We start from the raw sequence: 22,695 nt of genomic DNA on the forward strand, positions 1-22,695 counted from the left end.
GCCATCTAGTGGCAGAGTGATAGCTTTTTCTTCCTAGATTTAAATAGGGTAAAAGGTGAAGAGCATGCTGGGAACAGAAGCCATTTTGTGCGCTCAATGGTTGCCTAAGTTAAACTAAAAAAATGTTCCGCTTATGAAATAGTTTTGTCTGCTTTGTTTGCATCTTTTTTCCCCCCTAAGAAAAGGAAGCTTATAGGAAGAGGATAATCATCAAAGCAGTTTCATCAATTCAATTTCTTTATGAAGATATATTGCAGCATCTTCTACACAATGAAAGCTAGTAAATTTCCTGTGTCTGTGTTCAGTTTCTTCTCTGACTTCTCATCAGGTTGATAAGATTACTTTTTTCTTGGATTACACACGTTAACTGGACCCCCGGTCTGTTTTCTTTTCCCATGTAGGTTTACTTAAATGGTCTCATATTAGAATCCCATTCATGAAGAGGTTTAAAAGAGGAGATACAAGACCTTATTTATGCCCAGCACTAAACTGAAAGAAAATATTCCTTATATTAGGGATTTCTCATATATTGTATGCTGTATTAAATTCCACCTCTTTTTTTTCCCCCTCCCTGTTTTAATTAAAACTTATCTCAATTCTGGGCAATTAAAATTGATTTTGTTGCCCTAAATTTGCAGGTCCTAGGTATTTGTGTCCAGTGAATTACATGTTTTTCTCCGACTTTTTTCATATTTGCTATTGTGACCAGCTTTTGCCTTATGAATGTTGGAACTGGAGTCCTGCCCTTGAAATTCAACTTATTTGGTTGAATTTCCAATCCACTTCCTAGTTACTGATCTTTGAAAGTACAGGTTCTAGAATCAAAGAGGTTGGCACCACTTCCTAGTTGAGTGATCTTGGGAAAGATAACTAACTTTTAAAAGTCTGCTTAATCATCTATAAAATATCATTTTTAGTGCATGGTTTTGAAGCACTCACTATACTTCTTGGCATGTGGTAAGCACCCACTACATTTCAGGTGTTCCTGTTATTGCACATCTCTTTCTGCTTCAGGTTGGATGCTGTTTCTTCTTGCTACAGTCCCAACTTTAAATGGGATAGGATCACTGTTAGGATATTCCTGCTACTAGTTTGGATCTCTTGTATTTTGTGAAACCCGTTAACAGGAAGTTTACTATGTCATGGGGACAAAATGGTGTTCTTCAGACACTGGCTATGCCATTCTGGGGACAGTTGTACAGCTTGGTCAGTTTTCCTGGCAATAACAAGCTCCCCTAAGCTTACTTTCCCTTTCATGACAATCCTCTTTTAAGCTCCCAGTATGATTTAGAGGTGAGTATGTTTGGGTTATAGATGACAAATTCTTCTTCTTTTTCTTTTCTTTCTTTCTTTTTTTAACCTGACTCTATCACCTGATGGTCGTGGGGGATTAGAAACTAATGGGAAGGTGACATTTGCACCGAGGTTGTTCCATTTAATGATCTGTACCTCCTAATTCTCAAAGCAGGAACTCCAATGGAAATGAGAATTTCACAAAGAAATCATTTTTGAACATGGCTTTTATAACTACACCAATAGTTACTGTGTGATTTCTGCTCCAGACTATCTTATTTCTTTGTGTAGTGGTAGTGCTCCTTGCTTTTTGGCATGTGAAGAGAAATGCTTTATTGAAAATTCCTTGAGAGCAACAACCATGGCTTATTCATCTCAAAAGCACTCACAGAGCTTAGCACAAAGCCCCTCACACGGTAGATGCTTCATAAATACTGTTTGAAAGAAGAGACTGCTTCCCCTAAATAGCCCTTCTGGAAAGACCAATTCAGTAAGTAAAGACCCCTCTGTCTGATGGTTAGTAGACTAGGCCCCAAATATTTTGAAGTTGACTCTTGTCATGAGCATCATTGCAGTTGACTCTTGTCATTACCATCACCATCTCCCTGCCAATTTTACTAGGGATTTAAACTGTTTGTATCATAAGTTGATGTTGGTTTTTTGAAAATAGGTTACTGGTTTTTTTTGTTTTTTCAGGTATAAGGATCTAATTCAGAAATCCAAATACCTTTGAGAAAAACAACCATAGCTTTATAAATAATAGCTAACCCTAACATTTTTTATTACTCTTCCCAAGTACCAGGCAATAAAAAGGCTATATACTTTATTCCTCATCCTTACAACTCTGGACAGAAAACGTCAACCCTTTCATAGATAAAATTTGTTCCAACACTTTGCTCATCATAGTCTCTTAAGAGGAAGAATTATTTTCAAAGATCCTGTAAATAGACTGTGTATAATCTCTCTTACCTTGCTGGGTTCTCTTCATGAGTCCAAGAGCAGTATGCATTCATCTAATCTTTTGCTTATTCATTCATTCAGTAGCTCATTTATGTATTGAACACTTAGTGAGTGCCTCCTATATTCCAGGACATAGGAGAGTTCTTGCAGACCAGAAACAGTAGTTCAATGCTGTCTTTACCAGGATGAGCTCATAATCCTGTAGATTAGAGAGACAGGTAAACAAATACTTTTTGTATACAATGTGACCTGTGGTTGGTAGAGGTATAAAGAGATTTTGGTAGTACTGAAGGAAGAACATTTTGTATGAGTTGTAAAAGACTTCACAGTGGGCTGGGAGGGGGTAAACTTCAATCTGGGTCTTGAAGAGTAACTGGAAGTTCATCAGGTGAGGAAATGGAGAAATAATAACAACTCTATAGAATAGAATCCTGAGAGGATCACTAACCTTTTTGTTTATTCTTCTAACACAAAAGAAGGACTTTGCTTTTTAATTTAAATTAATTAATTTTACATAAAGCCTGTAGTACATATGGAGTAGTTGACTGAGTTTACCTGAAGATGATAGTTACATTAGAAAAGGAATTGGTAGAGTAACTTTCCTCACATATCCTGTTAAATATTCAAAATAATTCAGGTTCACTTTCCATTTGATTCAACCTTAGCATTTGGGTGGGCCTTCCCTTGCAGGAACAGGAAAATCAGGTAAAGTGACAAGTTGCCACAATTGCTAACCCAGAGGTCAATATGATACAGTGTGGCCCAAAGCCCAGGCACACAAAAACAGGTGTTCACCATAAATCACATTGTTAGCATAAACTATTTGGCATGGCCCAAAGCCTCAGATTAACAAAAGAAACTCCTAAGGGTACTTCAAAACGTTCACGGAAAGATTTGTATTATCTTTTAGTTTTATTTTCCATGAACTTTTTGAAATACCCTCATATTAGGCAGGCTATTGCAAGGACTGGACCAATGGCCAGTTCTGAAGACCTTGGAAATGTGCAGGGTTTGAGCAGCACAGGCCTACCAAATTAACGTTTTACTGCCGAGAGGTACAGAGGGTTTCTAATAGTTAGAGAATGTCCCTCTTAATCTTGCTTATAAGTGTAACTGAGTTTATATTTCTTAGTTCCCGGTTTTTAGTATGTTAGCCTGCTTTGTCTCTTATTTCAAGACACTAATAAGCCCTCGTGTGGGGGTGTGGGGGTGTGTGGGGGGGCTACATTCTAGCACAAGGTACCAGCATCTCTCGCACCAGGGGCAGCACTGACTCCTGCCCATTCTATTAAATTAATGCCCACATCTCAGTGGACTTCTTTGTTAGGAACAATGTTCTTCTATGCCATGTGTAGACAGATCCATGTATCCTAACCCTAAATATACAATTTTTATATATATTTTATAATAGCAAACACTGAGAAGTGTTAAGCTTTTCTTTTTCTTTTCCAAGTTTTTACAGGGATGTCTGAAGACCTATACCTTGAACTCAAAAGACTATACATATGCTGAGGATGGCAGTGACTGGGAGGAGAAAAGGTATAGAGGTATAAGAGAGAATTTTACAATTGATAACGATTTGTAGATTAGCAGCTTTAAAAAAAAATCTGCACCCCACAAAAGGTCAGGTACAACTTACTATGTAATATACTACATGTGTATTCTTAGAAAACAAATGCATAGTCATTATATCTTCTCTTTTAAGATCATTCTGCCCTATGAATATTTTAAGTCTTCCTGAAAACACATTCATTCTCGTCTCCTGGGAAGTGTCTCTAATGTGGAGGGAAGGATTAGAGAAAAAACAAAGTGCCAACTCTATTCATTATTGACAGGGAAGGCTTAAAACTGATGAACCAACACTGCTGGAGCTGGAAGACAAGGGCCAACCGTATGCAAGTGGTAGGGAGCTGAGCAGGGAGATGGCTCCTTCCGTTCCTACCCTTGAGCAACTGGTTTCAGAGAATGTTTCCTGAACGCATTGTCTGCTGCTGTCCCCTGGCCTCCTGCTTTGATTGTTTTAGCTCTGATACCTGCTTTGTGAACAGAGAGCTTTATGTGGGAGTTTTATGTATCTCTATCTTGTGCTAGAGTCACTTAATTTGTGTTATTTAATAATGAAACAAGAGGTTTGCTCTATACAGAAAATAAAAACACAACAACGCAAAACCCACACTGACTTAGCTAATTTAATAGAGAAAGGTCACACAAAACAGTTTCACTTCATTTAGACCAAACCATTGCATAGTTGTCTAGTTTTGTGACTTTGGGGTTGTTGCCACTTCTGGGGGAGCTGTCTGTACTTATTCCACAGTTTCCTGTTGGAATTTCCAGTCGACCACAGCCTCATCTACCTACATGACCTGTTGCTCAGTTTGTAGCACCACTTCAGGCTCTTCCAGTTTGAGTAAAGCATAGTCCTTTGTGTGATAATCTGCACATTCATCTTCTAGACTCTAATCTGTCCTCTGCATTGGTTGTTCTAGATGTTTTTTTCGTCTCTGTCAAATCCTTTATTGTCCTCCAAACTGCCTCATTCTTCTCTGATTTCCAACACTCCTACTCCAGCCCACTCCCGTTGCACCCGGCTGCCACCTCCCCTCGGATATTACTCCACCCTTTTTTCAGCTACTCTTTGCATCTTCCACATCTCCCTCTCACCAGACCCCTCCTCTTGGCCCAGCCTGTCCACATGCTCAGATCTCCTCAGACTCCAGACCCCTGCCACTGTCCGTTCCTCCTGCCACGGCGTTAGCTCTGCCCTTCATCCATGCTCACCTGGACCAGGGTGGTGGCTGCCTAGTCTGTTCTTCTGCCTCAGCCTCAGTTCTTTCACCTTCCCAATCTATCCATCATACTGCTGGCTGATTAGTCTTGTTTATAACCTCATGTCACTGTATTCTCAAAAACCTTTAATGACTCTCTGGTGCTCATAAACAAAGTCTAAACTCCTTAGCCTTGCTTTTTTTTTTTTTTTGTCAAGCTTCCCCATGACCTGGCTGCCTGTCAGCCTTCCCAGCTTGGTCCAGACAACCCTGTCACTGGTTGTTTCTGCTATGTGCTTCCCCATGTTAAACTCTAGCTCAAGTTTAACCTCTTCCCAGGAGCTTTCCCTAGATAGAAGAGCTCTCTTTTCATTTCAAATAGCCTTTTGTAAGAGGGATAGTTTGCACCCCTCTTACAGTATTTATTCCATTGTTTACTGTGTCAGCATTATTTGCATAAATGCTTCATCTCTTATAATAGAGTGCCTGCTCTTAGGAAATAGATTATATTTACTTCTTTGTTGTGTGTTCCATAGTACTTGTTTTTATCACATCTGAGAAATGCTAATGATGTGTTTATTGAATGAGTGAATGAATCAATAAATGAATCTCTCCAGAAAGAAGAACTACTGATAGAAGTATATCTCATATCCTAACTCAGTGTCTAGGTGTGAATAAATTAAAATAATTACCCTCAGCACATCAATTCTTCCAGATATTTTGTAATTGCTCTTATCATGTAAAGCATATCAAGGTAATTGGGCACAATGTGTTTACGAGCTGTAAGATACATTACTGACCCAGATTGAAATTTGTTTCCATCTAGATTAGTAATATTGCTTTCTAATGACCTCTGCATCTTGCAGCAGGAGTCATTAGGGTATTTATTGAAAATAGAAATCAGATGGTAAAGCCATCATATCTTTTTCCCCTCTTTTCTCCTTTACCTAAAAGCAGAAAATATTTAGTATCTTCAAAACATTTTCTGTTCTGTGGCTTCTAAAGAAAACTCCAAATTTAAAATACAAACACATTGTGTGTCTTTCTCATATTCTGACCTATAAAATTGCACACTTTAAAGTTATTTTGAAACTCGGAAATAGATATGGGAGCATCAAAATGCAACACTGTCAACACATTCAAAAATTTTGTAGTTTGGGCTTTCAGAAAGGGACTTATTATTTTCCTTCCTCCTGCTGAAACTCCCATTTGTATGGCGTTGCCTTCCCCAAGGATCCCCAGTAAGCTTCACCCATTTTCTCCCCACTGAAACAGAGAGGTACCCCTAGGCTGGAGAGCAGCTCCCATTTAATAGAGCATAACAACAGAACCAGGGCTGTCAAGCTCTGACAGCTTGAATGAGGGAAGATTTCAAACAATTATGAGTGGGATTTTAAATTCCTCACCTGCAATGCATTGCAGAGTCCTTATCACAAAAGGGAGATACTTTGGAAACTGCCTGAAAATTCATCCAAGAGGAATTTAAGAGAATTTTGGCAGGTGCTTGTGACACAACAGTTGAGAATAAGAAATGAAGAGGTGCACTGAAGGGATTTGGAGAGGTTGAACATAATCATTGATGTAAGAATGAGGCCAGGACCCAGGAGATGCAATCCTGCCCTTTGTTACAGGACCTCAGGGAATGCAAGTGTCTAAACCCTTCCTTGTTGTTTTGTGTTTTGTCTGGAGCCAAGCAGTGTATTCTTATTAGCTAAAAAATAGGCATTGTCTAGTCTGGTAAAACCCATTCAGGACTAGGCAGAAAGGGACATTACTGCTATTAATACACCATTCTTTACACATATTCATCCTTAATAGCACTTTGATAGAAAAATTCATGATCAATGCTAATAGGTCTGCTTTGTTGATAAGGACTTAAGTGAACAGGCAAATACAAATCCATTGTGGTAGCTTTCAAGGTGAGATAGTTTTTGACAAGTCTTGCCCTCTCTTCTTTCCAGACACCGTATCGGTCTGTTCTAAAGACTTGCCAGCTTTTCTCCTATAGTAACCTGTAATTTTTTTTTTTCTGCCATAGTGTTCAATTTATTTATACTATTTTGAATTGCAGGCCTCTTTAAGTACACTTTTGTAAGCAACTTTCTTCCTTCCTACCCTCATAACTAATAATTTTAAATCCATTTGAAATGAAGAATTTACCAAGTGATCTAAGTGAAGTGTAAGCCTCTCTAACCACTTGCTTGCTTTGACTTAATTATTTTTATCTCCTAAAAGGCAACAGGAAAGAAAAATGGTTTGTTAATAGCCATACAAGCCAGCAATCTCTATATCTAAAGCCCTTGAGGCTGGGTGTGTTTTAGATTCAGTTTTTGAATTTTAGAAACTGAATACGGTGTCTATGCCATACATTGTGCTAACACTTTTAGTGGCATCTGGGCAGGGCCCCAAGTCACTACAGTAATATTTCTACAAGGAAATATATGCATATTAACATTAATTCAGGTCTGTTTTACACCAATGAGATACAGATACCTTATGGTTTTCAGAGATTTTCAAGTTTCCTAAAACTAAAGTTTCTTAACTTTCTTACAATTAAACTTTACTAAAACTTAACTTTCTTACTTCATTTTCTAAATCGGAAAATTATAAACAACAATAACAAAAAAATCCCTACAACATTCCTTTTATTAGTGAGGAAACTGAGCCTCAGTCCAAGATCACACAGCTCATGATGGACGGAGTCAGGATGCTAACCCGGTACCCTTCTATTCCATTTTACCACGTTGCTGTTCTTTACAGTACAAACCCACTTAATTTTTTATTCCATTTTTGCCCTCGTTCCTACTGCTTTAATATTCATAGGTCCATTGAAATCTTAAGTTTTCTCCTCATGCAGTGCTGGTCCTGACGTAATATTAATGATAAAAAGGTATTTGATCTCAAGTAGGACCTAAAATCCTCATAAGGTGATAGAGTTCCAGTTTCACATCCAGTTAAGGACTAGAAATTGGTAGAGCCCTTTTTCTTGTAAAAATGTCATCTTAAGCCCCTAACTTAGGCAATGATGGGATAGATATCGATGAGTTCATGAAAATCTAGAAGTTTTCTTAGGGTTCACCAAATGTTTTCGGATATTCAAAGGGAGGAAAAAGAAAAAGAACGTTGCAATATTATTTTCTCTTTGCATTTTTTGGTCACACCAACTGGGATCAGGTAGAAAATGTTATTATTTTGAAGTTATGTAAAGAAACGTTTTTGGTATCAGGTAACTGAATGTTTCTTAGGAATAAAAGAAAACTCTTTTACATGTTTTCTCATTGCTATCGTCTAACAATTTTTGAATTGTGTAATTAAAAGGGATTTAATGATGAAATTTAGGTCATTTCCTAGCTTAAAGGTGAGATTGCCTGAGCAGTGGTACCCAGACAAAAGTTCTCTTAAAGAGAGACTTTTTACAAACTCTCTCAATAACCTATTGATAACCAAGCTGGCAGGAGATTTTCCTTTAGATCTAATCTGAGTCCTTTTTGCTGTAGATCAAATTGGTTATTGGGCTTAATAAATGACATCCTTGTTCATAAAGAGCAATGCATTTTGCAATAATAAAGCCGAGGCTTTGGTAACTTCACGATAATATACATTAGATTAGGTTAGCTTTGTGCAAAAATAAATCACATCAATGTGAAAGCTTCCAAATGCCACAGTCACCTTAATTTTTTCCTAGCCACAAAAAGCTCAATTATTATATGTGAAATCCATACATAGAAGTTTATGAGTACACTGAAACCTCTCCTTAAATGGCAAAATCTATTTCAGGAATTAAGAGCAACTTGACCACTCAGGAATGCAAAAGAAATACTATCTCTCTGAAAATTCATGATTTCTTAAGCTTAAGTTTGTTTCAGCATTCCAGAATAGACTATATACCTTATTGCAGCAATATTTCTTAATTAAAAAGTATAACCCTGCTCAGAGTATTTGGACATGAGAAATGAATTATGGAAAACACCTATGCAAAACTGTATTTTAAAAATTTACACAGTATTTTCAAAAAAACAAATTATAAAGCAGTGTGATATTTTGTTAAAAACACACACTGAGAAACACTTTAAATTTAGATTTTCTGTACTTTTATCTCTTGGCAAAAATTGCTTTGTAATAAAAATTCTTCAAAGAAAAAGATTTCTATCATTTCACAATGGATCTGGATACTCTTTCTATTAAAAGAGAATTGTTTTTGCGCAATTAAAATCTTCAGACACCTCAGACAGCTGTAACATTGTCTTTCATAAGGTCAGCAACACCATCAATTCAATTAAATCCTCTTAAATATTCTCTACATTGCTCAAAAGCCCTTCTTGTCATGGTGGCTGATGTGATGGCGTCGACAAGGGGGGAGAAGCAGGCTAGCATGCTGGTGGGTTTTGCTTAGTGTTTCTCTCTACACTATCAAAAGATTTGTTGTAAAAGACTTAGAGTCTTGTTTTTAATGTGTCTTCATTCTGTTTTAGTTCTGTTTGCTTTTCTAAGTATAGCTGAGAAAGAGAAAATACCGTTTGTCAGTGTTTCCTTTGTATATGTGTTTGCCTAGTGACATGACGAACTCTGATCTTTTCTTTTTCTCTCTCTCTCTCTGTCTTTGTGTGCATGTGTGAGAATATATATATATATACTCACATATATATATATATAATAAACAAATATATATATATATATATATTTGTTTATTCAGAATAATTTTGTCAATGGTATATATCAGCCCACAATCTTCGAAAGACTGGTGATGGTATTAAAATAAAAGTTACTTGGCTTCCTTTTTTTTTTCTCCCATGCAACTTTCTAGGGATTTCCATCCTCCTCTTAGAATGCCTTGAATCACTCTCTAGAAAGGTTTTCTTTCTGGTAACCTGTTAAACACTTCTACCTTATCGAAAATAAATGCAGTTTTAGAAACACGGTAAATACATGCTTCTGAATATGTTTTAGGGCTTTTCTTTTATAATTCATAAAGTGCTAGTTTCATGTTTCCACCTGTGTTAACAGTGCTTTTTAATTTATAAGAAAGCTTTTGGAAGTGCTCTATTTAAGTTTGGGGATAGGGAGAATTTGGAGAGGGTCCAGACAGAGTAATCAAATCAGTAAGCTTATATGTGAATACATTATGGGAAAATGGTAATGCTTGCCAAGATTTTCGTCAACCTGCCAAAAATTGCATTTTACAAAATGCAGTGGTGTTGCTCATGCATTTTTCTCACTGTGAATGTTAATGAATAATTCTCAGTGGTTGTGGAGGGGACTGGTCCAAAGAAGTAGCTTTGAAGCTATGCATGAGTTACAAGTTTAATGTAGACATGGTTTAATACTTCTTTTTAAAAAATTGGGGTGCATGGGTATCTAATTCTTACCATTCTGTGTTATGAAAATGAATCCAAAGGGCAGAAAAATTGTTGGAAAAAATGTTCTTGGTGCCCGCTCCTGGTTATCAAAAAATTTTTTATTAACTGATTCACTTCAGGTATGCTAAAAGAACAACTGGAGGAAAAGTAAGTTTTCTTTCTAAGAGCATTGAGTTCCTGTTTTTATATCCTGATTTTACCATCTTGGTTTTTCCAAAGTTCAATCTTTTCTTAAAAGACAGAAGAAAAATTCAGCCAACTAATCTCAGGCAGTCACTTCATAGTGGAAAGAATATGGACTTTGCCATTTAATTGACTTGGCTACTAATCATACCACTATCACACGTTAGCTCTGTAACTCGTGCTAGCTGTGTAAATGAGGATAATAACTGGTATCTAACTTTTAGTGTTATTGTGATGATTAAAAAAGTTAAAAAAATTAAAGCATTTTAGTAGTAATAGGTGATCAATAAATGCAAGCCCTCTTCCTAAAGCAATTATGGGATAGTCTGATTTAAATAGGAAATTGAAATCTAGAGATACGTTTAGAGGATAAACATATTTAAGTGATAAAAAAGAAGAAATTGAGGGAAGAAATCATTTTGATATCCTAAAAACAGACACACTTGAAAATTTTCAAATGCTGGTCAAACAGATACAAGGCAACTCTTAATGCACCTGCCTATCTGCATTCTTGGTTAATTATATTTAATTGCAATATTTGATCTTCTTCCTTAGAAATACATTCCTAAAACTAAAAGGAATTCACTGGTCTCAGAGTGGGTAAAGTGTATAGATGTAATAGATAATCATGACCTAAATCGAAGAAATAGATAAATCTGTTTATCCCTAAGATTTATCTTGTATTATTTAAGTTTAGACTTTTTAAGCAGGTTCACATTTAGAGTTGCCAGATGAAATACAGGATGTCTAGTTAAACTTGAATTTCAGATAAACAATGAATACTTTTTCAGTGTAAGCATGGGGCATACTTATACTAAAGTATTATTTGTTGTTTATCTGAAATTCAAACCGCTGTTTATTTATTTATTTTTAATGGACACATATTGATTGTACATATTTGTGGGGTACAGAGTTATATTTCAATACATATATACAATGTGTGATGATCAAATCAGGGTAATTAGCATATTCTTCATCACAAAAATACTTTTATTTGCTAAGTCTGGCAGTTGGACCCATATTCTAAATTCTTATTTATGTTTTATGATTATATTATGAATTATCCTACCATAAAACCAACTCCTTTGCTTATAATTGCTCTCAGCCCTTTTATATGTATCATTTCTGAGTTATTTCTTGTGACATTTATTCTTTAAATGGTGAAGTTAAAATTTTAGGAGAACCCTGAAGCTAACTAGTCTATGAGAAATAGCTTCTACAAACTGCATAATGAATATCAAGCTGCATTCACATTGCTCTATTTTAGTAAGAGCAAAAGATCTCTAAAAGCAGAAGATAGCTGATATCATCAAATTCTACTACATGGCATTACAAAGAAAAGAGAAGGAACAATCAATTCAGAAGTTATGAAAGACTCTCCCTTGGTAGGCTGCGTACACGGTGTGGGAAGGCTCCTGCGTACGCAGCAGTATAATGAAGCTACAAGAGGGAGAGATTATGCTTTCAGTTTTATTCATATTATGCACAAGAATTTTGAATTGGTTTTTTGGTAGGTAAGCACCTTAAATCACCCATAAAACATCAGCTTTATTGTTCAGTGTTATAGAACAGAAGATATAGAAAAGGGTTGGAAGAATTAAATGAATACACAGAAAACTTGTTCATACACGTGCCTTATGTTTTAACAGTAAATCACTAACTTTTTAAACCTAGAACTGCTTGCTAACACTTAGTTCCAGGGGTAAAAATGAGAGCGAAAGAGAAAATTTCCCCCGGATTGGTACAGAAAATAATGTTGAAGCAAATAGAACTCTGCATACTTCTGACAGTTCAAATGATACATAAGTACACAGGCTGACAAGAGCTGGTTTGTCCCTGCAGTTCACTTCGATCAACTCTGCATGGTTCTGTAGGACAATGAAATTCAATGCACTTAGAATTTCCAAAAAAAAAAAAAAAAAAAAAAAAGGAAGAAAAAATTGAGCTCAGATTCTTTTAAAAGCATTTCTATGAGAAAACGGATCATTTACATGCCAAAAGCACTTTTAATGTGACATATTTAGCACATGTATTATTTAGAATGAAAGCTGCTTGAACTTAGAGAATTTTAAAGTCTATAAAATGGCACCCCACTGAGCAGAAAGGTAGTTATTCTCTGTTATGTGATTATTTTGAATAATAGACTTGTACATAACTTTTTATGAAATTAAAGGTATGACATTGACTTTCGTTGAGCCCCATAAATTGCACTTTAGAATGTAAAGAATGGGCTGATGTATGAATTTGTTGTTCCCTCAAGCAATTTAACTGATTTTTAAAGAACAGTTTTGTGTTTCATCTATTGAGTAACACATCAAACAGTTATCTTAGTAGATTTAATGAGACTCGTGTATCACTTAGCTCTTCTGAGAAATGTTCAGGGACCTTTAAAATGAGAAAGGTGGGCATCCAGGTTTGTTTTATTTTCTGCTTCCACTGGTGCCCAAACCCAAGAGTAGCAGCTTAGCTTCAGGGGGGTAGGATGCTGGAGGGAGCATTGCTTCACATCAGCCATTGCATGCACCACGCATGGTGGGACAACCATGATCCACCAATTCCCTTGAAGAAGAAAATTAGAATTGCAAATGTGATAAGATTTTGGACATATACTCCTGATATCTAATTTCCCAACAAGTCCCTCTCATCAGAGCTCATTGTCTTACTTTTAGGGAACACTTAGGAAATGTTTGTTTCTTTTAGCGTAACTGGGGACAAAGTAGCCAGATCGTGAAAAATAAACACGGATCTGTAGAAAAAGGCTGAGTTCTCAGCCCTTCCTCATTTGTGATCATTTTGCTTCAAATGAAGAGATATTGACATATTAAGCTGAGCATACACACACAATCACACACGCACACACACACACACACACACACACACACACACACACACACACACACACACACACACACACACACACACACACACAATGGACTGACTAAAATGCAGCCAGCCAGAAATCTACCCATGCCTGGTCTAAAAGTGATTCCCAAGGTAGAATTCAAGGAAATGGCTAAATGTACAGATGACTCCAGGACTATATATATGTTACCAAGCAGGGTCCAGCATGCATCAGACCTCTGTGAATTTAAGGAAGTGAATGACTTGCTAGGTGTTTGAGAGAGGGTGTTACACAAGGCTGTTTTGAGATTTCCATTTTTAAACACTTTCTCTCCTCTCCACCTCCTTCACCCCCTCCAGAGATTTCAATGATAGTGTTTAAATTTGCTTTAGGCTTTAAACTCGGCATTTAGGAAATTGGCTCCGCAACTCCTGAGTAATTTATCTGAATTTCCAGAAAGTCTCTTTAGTGCGCTTTAAAGAGAAAGACACTTGATTGAAAAACAGTGTGCTGAGGTGGAATCATAGGCTTGCTGTGGGTTCGCTTTAAAAATAAGGCATGTTTTTTCTTCAAGGAAATTTTGTTTTGGCTGATCCACAATGAGGTGTTTTTCTCTCCTTTTAATTTTCTGAATTAAAATAATCAAGATTTTGAGTATTAGAAAATTAGCCCTAGTAAAAAATAATATTTTTACTGTTTGTGCACCCATATCTACATTGCTGTTATAACAGCTTTGTTCAGAGAGAGAGAGAGAGAGAGAGAGAGAGAGAGAGAGAGAGAGAGAGAGAGAACTAAAAGTGGATCTACAGCCCAAAAGGTACAATTATGGTCATTTAAGCCAATAACATAATTATGTATATAGCGTATATATTTATCAGATATGTGCTACCATTTTGAACTCTTTATGTATTATCATTGCCACTTTGCAGCGTTTTTGAAACAATTTTCAACATCATCTAAGCAAAAATAACTGAGAAGGTTAAATGCTAAAAATATACTTTTAAATTACATCGAGGTTATGGCACAAAGCTAGGAAAGTCAAAGAATTTTTATCTTGCCATTTTTCTCTATTTCCTCAAGATTAATTAATACCTGAACTTTAATTAGTTCTTATTGTTGCCAGCAGTTCTTATTTTGAGGAATACTGTTCAAGAAGATGCTTACACAGAGGAACTTAAGTGCAAACTGTTTCAAATTCTATTTGGAATCTAAGTTTACTTCTTTATTTGTGTGCAACATTAAATTTGCATTCTCAGAATAAACACCACCCCACCTGGGATTATGATGACTTTTCATTTTTAAACCAAAAATTTAGCATTGTTTGAAGTCTAGTTTATTTTGCACCTTGCCAGGGCTCTCTTTAATGCAAGCAGGTAGGATCCCTAATCTTCCCATCCTGCTGCAATCCAACAGTTACTAATATTCACGTGTGTGTTGGTGAAAAGAAAGGCTTCTTTTAGCAAGCATGAGGCAAGGTTTTAATTTGTAGCTGATAATTTGCTACTGGAAGCTTACCCTGATTAGTCTTCTTACTGCACCAACAGTTTTTGAGGTGGTGTGAATTACCTGCTGTGTATGTTTTTACCACTCACTCAAGGGATGAAAATGAATTACAGTCTAGCCCTCAATTAAAGCTTGAAATAAGAAAACCTCAAACTTCTTTTATGTCCTCACTTCTAAAGAACAGAATTAGTTGCTTCTGATATCATTGGAATTGTAATTCACACTCCTGGAAATCCTGCAATGGATCTTTCAGCCCCACTCAAACAAGCACATCTCAGCTGTTACCCAATTACATTGCCTTTGCTCCAAGTCAAATCATCATCCAACAGCTGAGAATTGAAACAAACTCTATTTGTGAAAATGAACCAAGAGTTTATTGATAATGCAGCATGTTTTAAAGTGTTAATTCTCTTCCTACAGAAATTAATATGTTATATTTGGTCCTATCAATTATGAAATCTGGAAACTGAGCCAGGGACTTTGATTCAATTTGTCATTAATGCACTGTCTAATTTTCGGCAGTGTTAGAAATACATTAATGAAAACTTTGGATAATTCTTTTTGACACATTGTTAGATCTTTTGAGAAAATGTCCATCACTTCTAACTAGTTTGTTACGAGTCTATAAAAGCTCTTATTGTGTTTGTTGGGTGATCTTGACATCTCCAAAGGGAACACATAGGCAGTCAAATAGTCTATGTGTTTATTCTCTGGTTCATGGCCTTATTAGGCACCTATTGTGTGTTTCATTTGCTTATGCCACAGGAAAGAGAGAACCCATGAGTCCTAATGTACCTTCACTCCACATAGGAAAACAATTCATTCCATCACTTTTAGGAATAAAATATCTGATCACATATCCTGAGTCCATGACTGTTCTACAAACCTCTTATTTTCCTCTGGAAAAGAAGAGGGATCCCTGAGCATCTTCTCACGTAAGACCAGCATAGTAAGCGGCAGGAAGGAAAAGCAAGGAGAGACTGAAGTCGAAGCGTGGTCTTTTGCTCTGATGATTAGGAAAGCTAAAGCGATTGGAGGGTACCTCCTCATTCAGTTGAAAAAGTATGCTTTCTTGATGTGGCTGAGGAAATAGAATATTCTGTTTGAGTTCCGAGAGAGGAAACAGAGGGCTGCTCAGCTAGAAGTGGATCATTGCAAGGCTGTGCAGGAAGGAGGGATAAACAGAGGAGACAGAGCCTGGTGCTCCCAGATGGAAGATAAACTCCTTGATAATGAAGTCTGTTTTTTTTTTTTTTTTTATTCCTTTTGTGTGTTCCATCACATCTAGTTCAGGGCTGGATTCACAATTGGTGTAAATTTCAATTTCTTGATTAACAACCTATCTTCCAAGTTTATAACTCTGGTTTACAAGACCAAAGAAAGGGCAGTTACAGGCTGGATACATTATCTTCAGCAGAGTTTACCTTACTTCTGATATTAGCAGAATTTCATCAAATTTACCAATAAATTTTCATTTTATTTTCTTCTAGGTGGCAGTCATAAATTTTCTGGATGCAATTCTATTCTGAAATATCACAGGAAAGATGGCATGTGCAACTCTGCTTGTTCACCTTCCTGGAAGAGGAAAATCACCATTCATCTAGTTCTTCCTACTATTTTGCTCTCTAATGACAAGCCTGTTGATAAGTAGCAACATATTATGTCATAAAAGTGTTCTTAGATCTCTTTATTCTTAGGAATAGAGAAGTAGACATCCAAATAGAGTATAAATGGCAAATTAATGAGTTTAAGAAGAGTTCTCTCTGACGTAGGAAATGCTTTTTTTGCTGGGAGTAGCTTTTCTGGAAAGTCTGTTCATAGTTCATTGTTCATACTGTTTATGTGATTTAATGTTTCATTTAAGGAAACCCTACCATTGGATTTTGTTTGGCTTATTGTGGTTATGAGGGTTTTTAAAAATTATGTCTTATAGGATATAAGAGTTGTGTCTTTATTAATATGAAGATAATACCTAAATAGCCATTTGGGGTCAGCCTGAAATTGAAATTGGGCCACCATATGATTGACTTTATTATGTACATATTGGTTGATCATTTGAATAAGAGCTGAAATAAAAACCTGGTGACTATGTTAGGTAGGTTCATTAACTTCATTGTCTCCACTGGGCCAGTAACCTGAGAATAAGCTTGGAATTGAGCAGAAGCAGAGGGATGGTCTGGATAAGAATACAAGGTCATTTTGCTGGGCAGTCTTGAATGAGGGTTTTCCTGTCTGTCTCCCTTTTTACTTTCCCCTTTCCTTCATTTACTATTCACTCCCTTACTTTTCCCCTTTTTCTTCTTTTTTCTTTCTCTCTAGCAGATTCACTATTCATATATCGATTGTGTATTATTTTACATTATTTTCTTCTTGTCTGGTGGTTGGGTATATTACCATAAATTTATTATGTGTTTTCATCTTAGATATTTGGCAGAATGAAGAATGGCAAAAGAAATCTCTGCAGCCCCCAAATTGGCAACTTGTACATATTAATACATGGACAGCATTTTTCTAAACACAGATGAATTTGGGGTCATATATAACCTCCTGCAGAGGTTTTCTAAATCACACTGGAACTGAATGAGAACTTTAAGCAGCCCACTGATGCTGTGACACTCACTGGGTCCATCAGAGACTTAAGTTGGCAAAGGTTTCATCATCTCACTCCTCTTTCCCTCTCTCCATCCACAACATATAAAGAATGTTATTTCTGCCAGCTTCAAATTTGGAAGTTTATCAATTACATAGAAATTAGAAATAATGAAATACAATCGTGATATATCAAGCTGATTATTTTTGCAGCCAACTGTATCATGTAAAGCAAAGCTTTAAGTTATTCAAACTCTGGTTGTTTTTCCTCACATGCCAGATAAAAATCCTAAATACGCTGGAGGAAATAATGCTGAGTAGTGGAACAGAACACTGAAGAGAAGTTTTAATGGCTAATGTTTCAGTTTTTCTTTGGAGAAACATGGAAATATGAATGATTTCTGATTTGTATAACACTTAAGTGCATTTTGCTTGCTTTTCAGGCAATTTATTCCACTTAGTATGCAATAGCATATATTATCATAAATTAAGATGATTTTAAAAGATGGGAAACTAGTTTAAAAAAGCAATCCTTTAAAAGTTTGTATATGATTCTAGAGCATTTAGAAAGAGGACTTTGGAGATTTGAAGCTAACAACCTTTGTGTTAATAATAGTAAAAGCCTGGCCCAACTTCCAAATGAATCAAGAAAAAAATCAGTCTATTACCCAATATACAATTTTAATATATATCGCACTGTGGGATTTGTCATTTTTAAAAGGAAATATTGAGTTCGTTGGTTAGCTTTTAAAATTTGTGCTGAAGTAAATGCATATATTAAGTCTACTAGCTTCATTGCATTATTGAGTTGAGTACGTGGGGTGTAAGAAACTACGGTATTCAACAGAGATCATACTTGATAAGATCTGCAGGCCTGTTTTTCCTATATTTTTTGGCAGCTGTCCAGTAGAGGGGTCGAACCGTGGACCTTGGTGTAATCAGCACCATGCTCTAAACCAAATGAGCTAACCAGCCAGCCCTGCTTTTCGTATTAAATAATAAAATTATATTCCTACCACATACCACACACACACACACACACACACACACACACACACACACACACACACACAAATCTGAAAAGATTGGCAGTACTATATCTACTACGTTTAATCAGCGAATGAATGGAAGCCTTCAAAAAAGCAGTACGGATAAATGAAGATACTGTGGATGATGCCACATTTGAAAGGAGCCTGAACTCTGAGGGGTGAAGATCTGGGTTGCAGAATTTTCTCAGTCACTTACCAGCCAAATGATCTTGGGTATGTCTTACAAACTGACTTTTCTCATCCATAAGAGGATAATAATGCTTTTTCTATCTCTGTGTTCTGAGGTGCCAAATAAGATATGTGGAAGAACTTTATAAGGGGTAAACCATTATTCAAATGCAGAGCAGTATTATCTTCTGTTCAGCTTCGAGAATTAAGCTTGTTGATGCTCAGTTGGGTCACTGTATATTTTTCTCATTTCTTTCCCAACTTTTTATCTTTAACATGGACTCTGGATCTATTTTAGAGTCGTAGGTTCTTTCATGCAAGACTGAACCAAAATTTGCTATTGTAATGTTGGTAAATAAGTTAGTTCGATCAACTAATTATTCAGCACAATGTTTTTGGTGCTTATTCTGTGCAAGCACAGCATTCATGGGGTACAAAAATGAACCCAACACAAATATCTTCCTCAAGAAGGCAGTTAGGTAGGGAACATAAAATATGTCATTCTTGGGTCTGGGATTTGGTTTTACCCTACTTATAGGCTAATAACTTAGCCTGTTGCTGTTTCATGGATGCTGGCAGAATACATGAGATTTCTGAGAGACAAAGGATTTTGTTACTCATAGCACAGCAAGTGGCATCATATTTGAATCAGTTCCCTTTGCACACCACATCTCAGGAGGTGACATGTGGTGAAAGGTGGACATTGCACATGCAGAGGGTTTGTTTTGCAGCTGAGGAACATTGCACTTGCAGGACCCACTGTTTTGTACAGCAAACAATAGGCAAACCTGCTTTTTGTCCTGGAGGGAGAGATTACTTTATCCTTTCAAGACAGCTGGCTACAATTACAGCCTTGAGAAATAGCCCCAGAAAAAAGCCGTCAGTGCCTTGCAAGATGTGTAGGAGCACAAGGGACCCACAGAGGAGAGGCTCTCTATGCTTATATGGTAGAAAGTTACAAGTGATGAGGCTCACTATTAAGTTAAGAGAAAGGGATTTTAGTCTTATTCCAGGTCAAAGACAAAACCAACTGCTTTCTTTCTTAATTTCTGTCTTATTGACAACTATTTACTGAGCTCCTTCTGGTGTGTGTCCCACCGTGGAACATCATGGTGATAACAGGATTTTAATTCTGTGAAATTCCCAGTGAGATTTCTGCCTCTTCTGTCTTAAAACCAGACTCAATGAGATTCATCACTTGGCACTTGCCTTGTCTCTTAAGAGCATCTTCTGGGGGTTTCCACTGACTGTTTTCCATTACAGAGCATCCTTTTTAAGGTAACCACTTTAATACCAAATATAAGAACCTCAGTGTCCCTACATAAAGTATTTTTTTGATTTCTCCATAAATTTATATTAGAAAAAGTCACATTTCATCATTTGTGCTGCCTGGATTAACAGGTTTACATAAAAGGAAGTAGCATGGTGGACTGATGCTTCTTATGGCCAAGTAGAGATTCAAATTCAGGTCTCTGTCCAGATTCCAGACTCATTCCATTGCTGCCCACATACCCTGGAAACCAGAGGACATGGGAGCTGGAGGATGGGGCTTCTTAGCCTTTTTCAGAGCCAAATTATGCTCCCCAAGTAACCTCGATCATAAAGAAATGTTTTACATTTGCTCAGCTTGTCACATTCAGAATTTTTTCTTGGAAGTCTTCATCACTGCAAAGGTGTATAAAGAACAAAGTTATCCCTCAAATGTGAATGAATTAATGACTGAGAAGTTTTTTCTTTAAAATTTGAAAGTGTCCTCCCATTTAGCTGTTTGAAATCTTATGAAGATATTGCCCTGAACCAGCTGACAGGAGAAGAAAAAAATTTATTGAGAGAGAAAGAGAAGGAGATTTGCTATTAAGTCAAAATACAAAGAACTACACAGGAAAATCTTCCTTGGGAGACAACATACTCTTCAAAAGAAAAGTGAGTGTGTTTTGGCAGGGGGTCTTGGTATTCTAGTTTGCAATTTAAATCTTTGCTAAAAATTGCATTTTTAAGGCAGGTGCTTGTCTAGCACAGGTGGTTAGTGTAGCAATCACTGTATTGACAGAAAAATATTTTGATGAGGCTTAGAGACACCAACCTAATGAAATAAAATGAAAAGAAGCAAAAAAAAAAAAAAAAAAAAAAATCACCTCTATCTTCTTTCCTCCTTCACATACTCCTCCAAGTAATTGTAATTTAATGTTCTATTCAGAAGAACATATTTATAACAGGGCAGCTCAATATTAATCTTAAAGTCAGAAAAATAACTTGTCATTTATTTAACCCCAGCCTGATGGGAGGTTAGATTCACTACTGAAAGTCTGTTACAAATAGCTGGGACATTCTAAGGTCACCAAATGATGGCTGTCATTTTCGTATTCAGCCCAATGATGAAAGAGCTTTTAAATGTTTGGACATTCAATCTATGTAGTGTCATGACCTGGACATACCCTTTTACTAAACACTAGCCCACTAAATCCTCTTAGAATGTTGTTTACCTCCAGATAAATCAAACCTGACAATGTAGGTTAACTTCACTGATTCATTTTTCAGCCACAAATGATTAATAATTTTTACAGAATGAAAGCTACAGACTTCTTATTATACGGTAGACTACAGGGACTGATATAATTCTTGGATGTCATGTGAAATGCAAAGCCATTTTTCTGGAACTGATGCTCCCAGTTCTCTACTAGGCACAGTAGCTACCTTTTCTCCACTAGAGGATCATCCAGAAGAAATGACCTTATCAATTACTGTAAGTCAGCATCTTTCCCCCAGAGTTTGAGCAAGCTGTTCTCTGCCATTTGTACCAGTGGCCCAGGACTAAATCCCAAATCCATTTCCAAGCCTAAGCATGTCACATGCTGTAGCAGTGAAAGACATGTTGCTGCAGTAAGCAAAGACATGGGCTCTGTGAGGATGGCTTTGCTGGCTGACCAAAAACCCCACACAATGGAAAAAAGGCCAAAACACAAAGAAGGAAAATGAGCAGAGAAGGGAAAAATAGCTCCTACTCTGTTGGGCCCAAGATGTTTCATCCAGGAAAGATTAAATGGCAGATTTTGCCAACTTTTATTTCACTTCTGTTTATTTTGGCCAACTTCTCCTTCTCTGTTCACTACCTAACCAGATAGTTCTGGTACTCACTGTGGTTTTAAGAAAGATTAAGAATTAAAGTCAGCTAATATTTCTGCTACAGGTATCTTGAAAAGTCACCTCTACTGGTTTGCACAGCAAGGCTACTACAGCTCTCCTTGTAATTTCTATTCCCTCTTTTCTTTCTCCAACGCTTTGTAAATAATATTTTCCATTATGTCATGTTTCCAGGGCAGCTGAGCTTGTGAATGCTTCTATTTCTTTGACTTTACATTCACATTCATGAATAGCTTATAGTAGTGATAACATTTTCCACATTTACAATTGCTTTCTGGTAACCTGGAAGGAAGAGATTTCTCTGAGAGATACAGCACATATAACTTCTCTTGACATCAAGGGCACAGACATAACTGATAAAATAGATGATTGATTACCCACTCTGAGCTCAGCACTTAGGTTTTCCATTAGGTTCAGAAACCTCCATTAGGTTCACACCTGGAAAATTTGGCATTTGCTCTTAATACCTTTATCTGGTGGGATGCACTCTGATATTCCTGCTTTGGGACTGACTGCACTTGAGCAGAGGAACTAAGTCAAGAACTTTTTTCCTCTAAAAATATATTAAAATCATAATAATAACCCACTTGGACTTGGACGAAGTTCAGTTTGGAGCTTTTAGTTCTAATTTTATCTCTACTGGTAATCCCATATGAAAACCAACATTTCATTCTTTCATAATAAAATTATGGTTTACTGTATAGTAAGAGCTCCATCCATTATGTGAGACATAGATTATGCAGGCATTGGACACAAGGATGAAATGAGTCCTCTTCAGCTGTTCTTTTCTACTGTGTAATTACATAATTAGGACGTAGACTATCCATCATGTAATTCTTTTTGTA

The sequence above is a fragment of the Cynocephalus volans genome, chromosome 3 (assembly GCF_027409185.1).
Source record: "Cynocephalus volans isolate mCynVol1 chromosome 3, mCynVol1.pri, whole genome shotgun sequence".
Classification (NCBI taxonomy): Eukaryota; Metazoa; Chordata; class Mammalia; order Dermoptera; family Cynocephalidae; genus Cynocephalus; species Cynocephalus volans.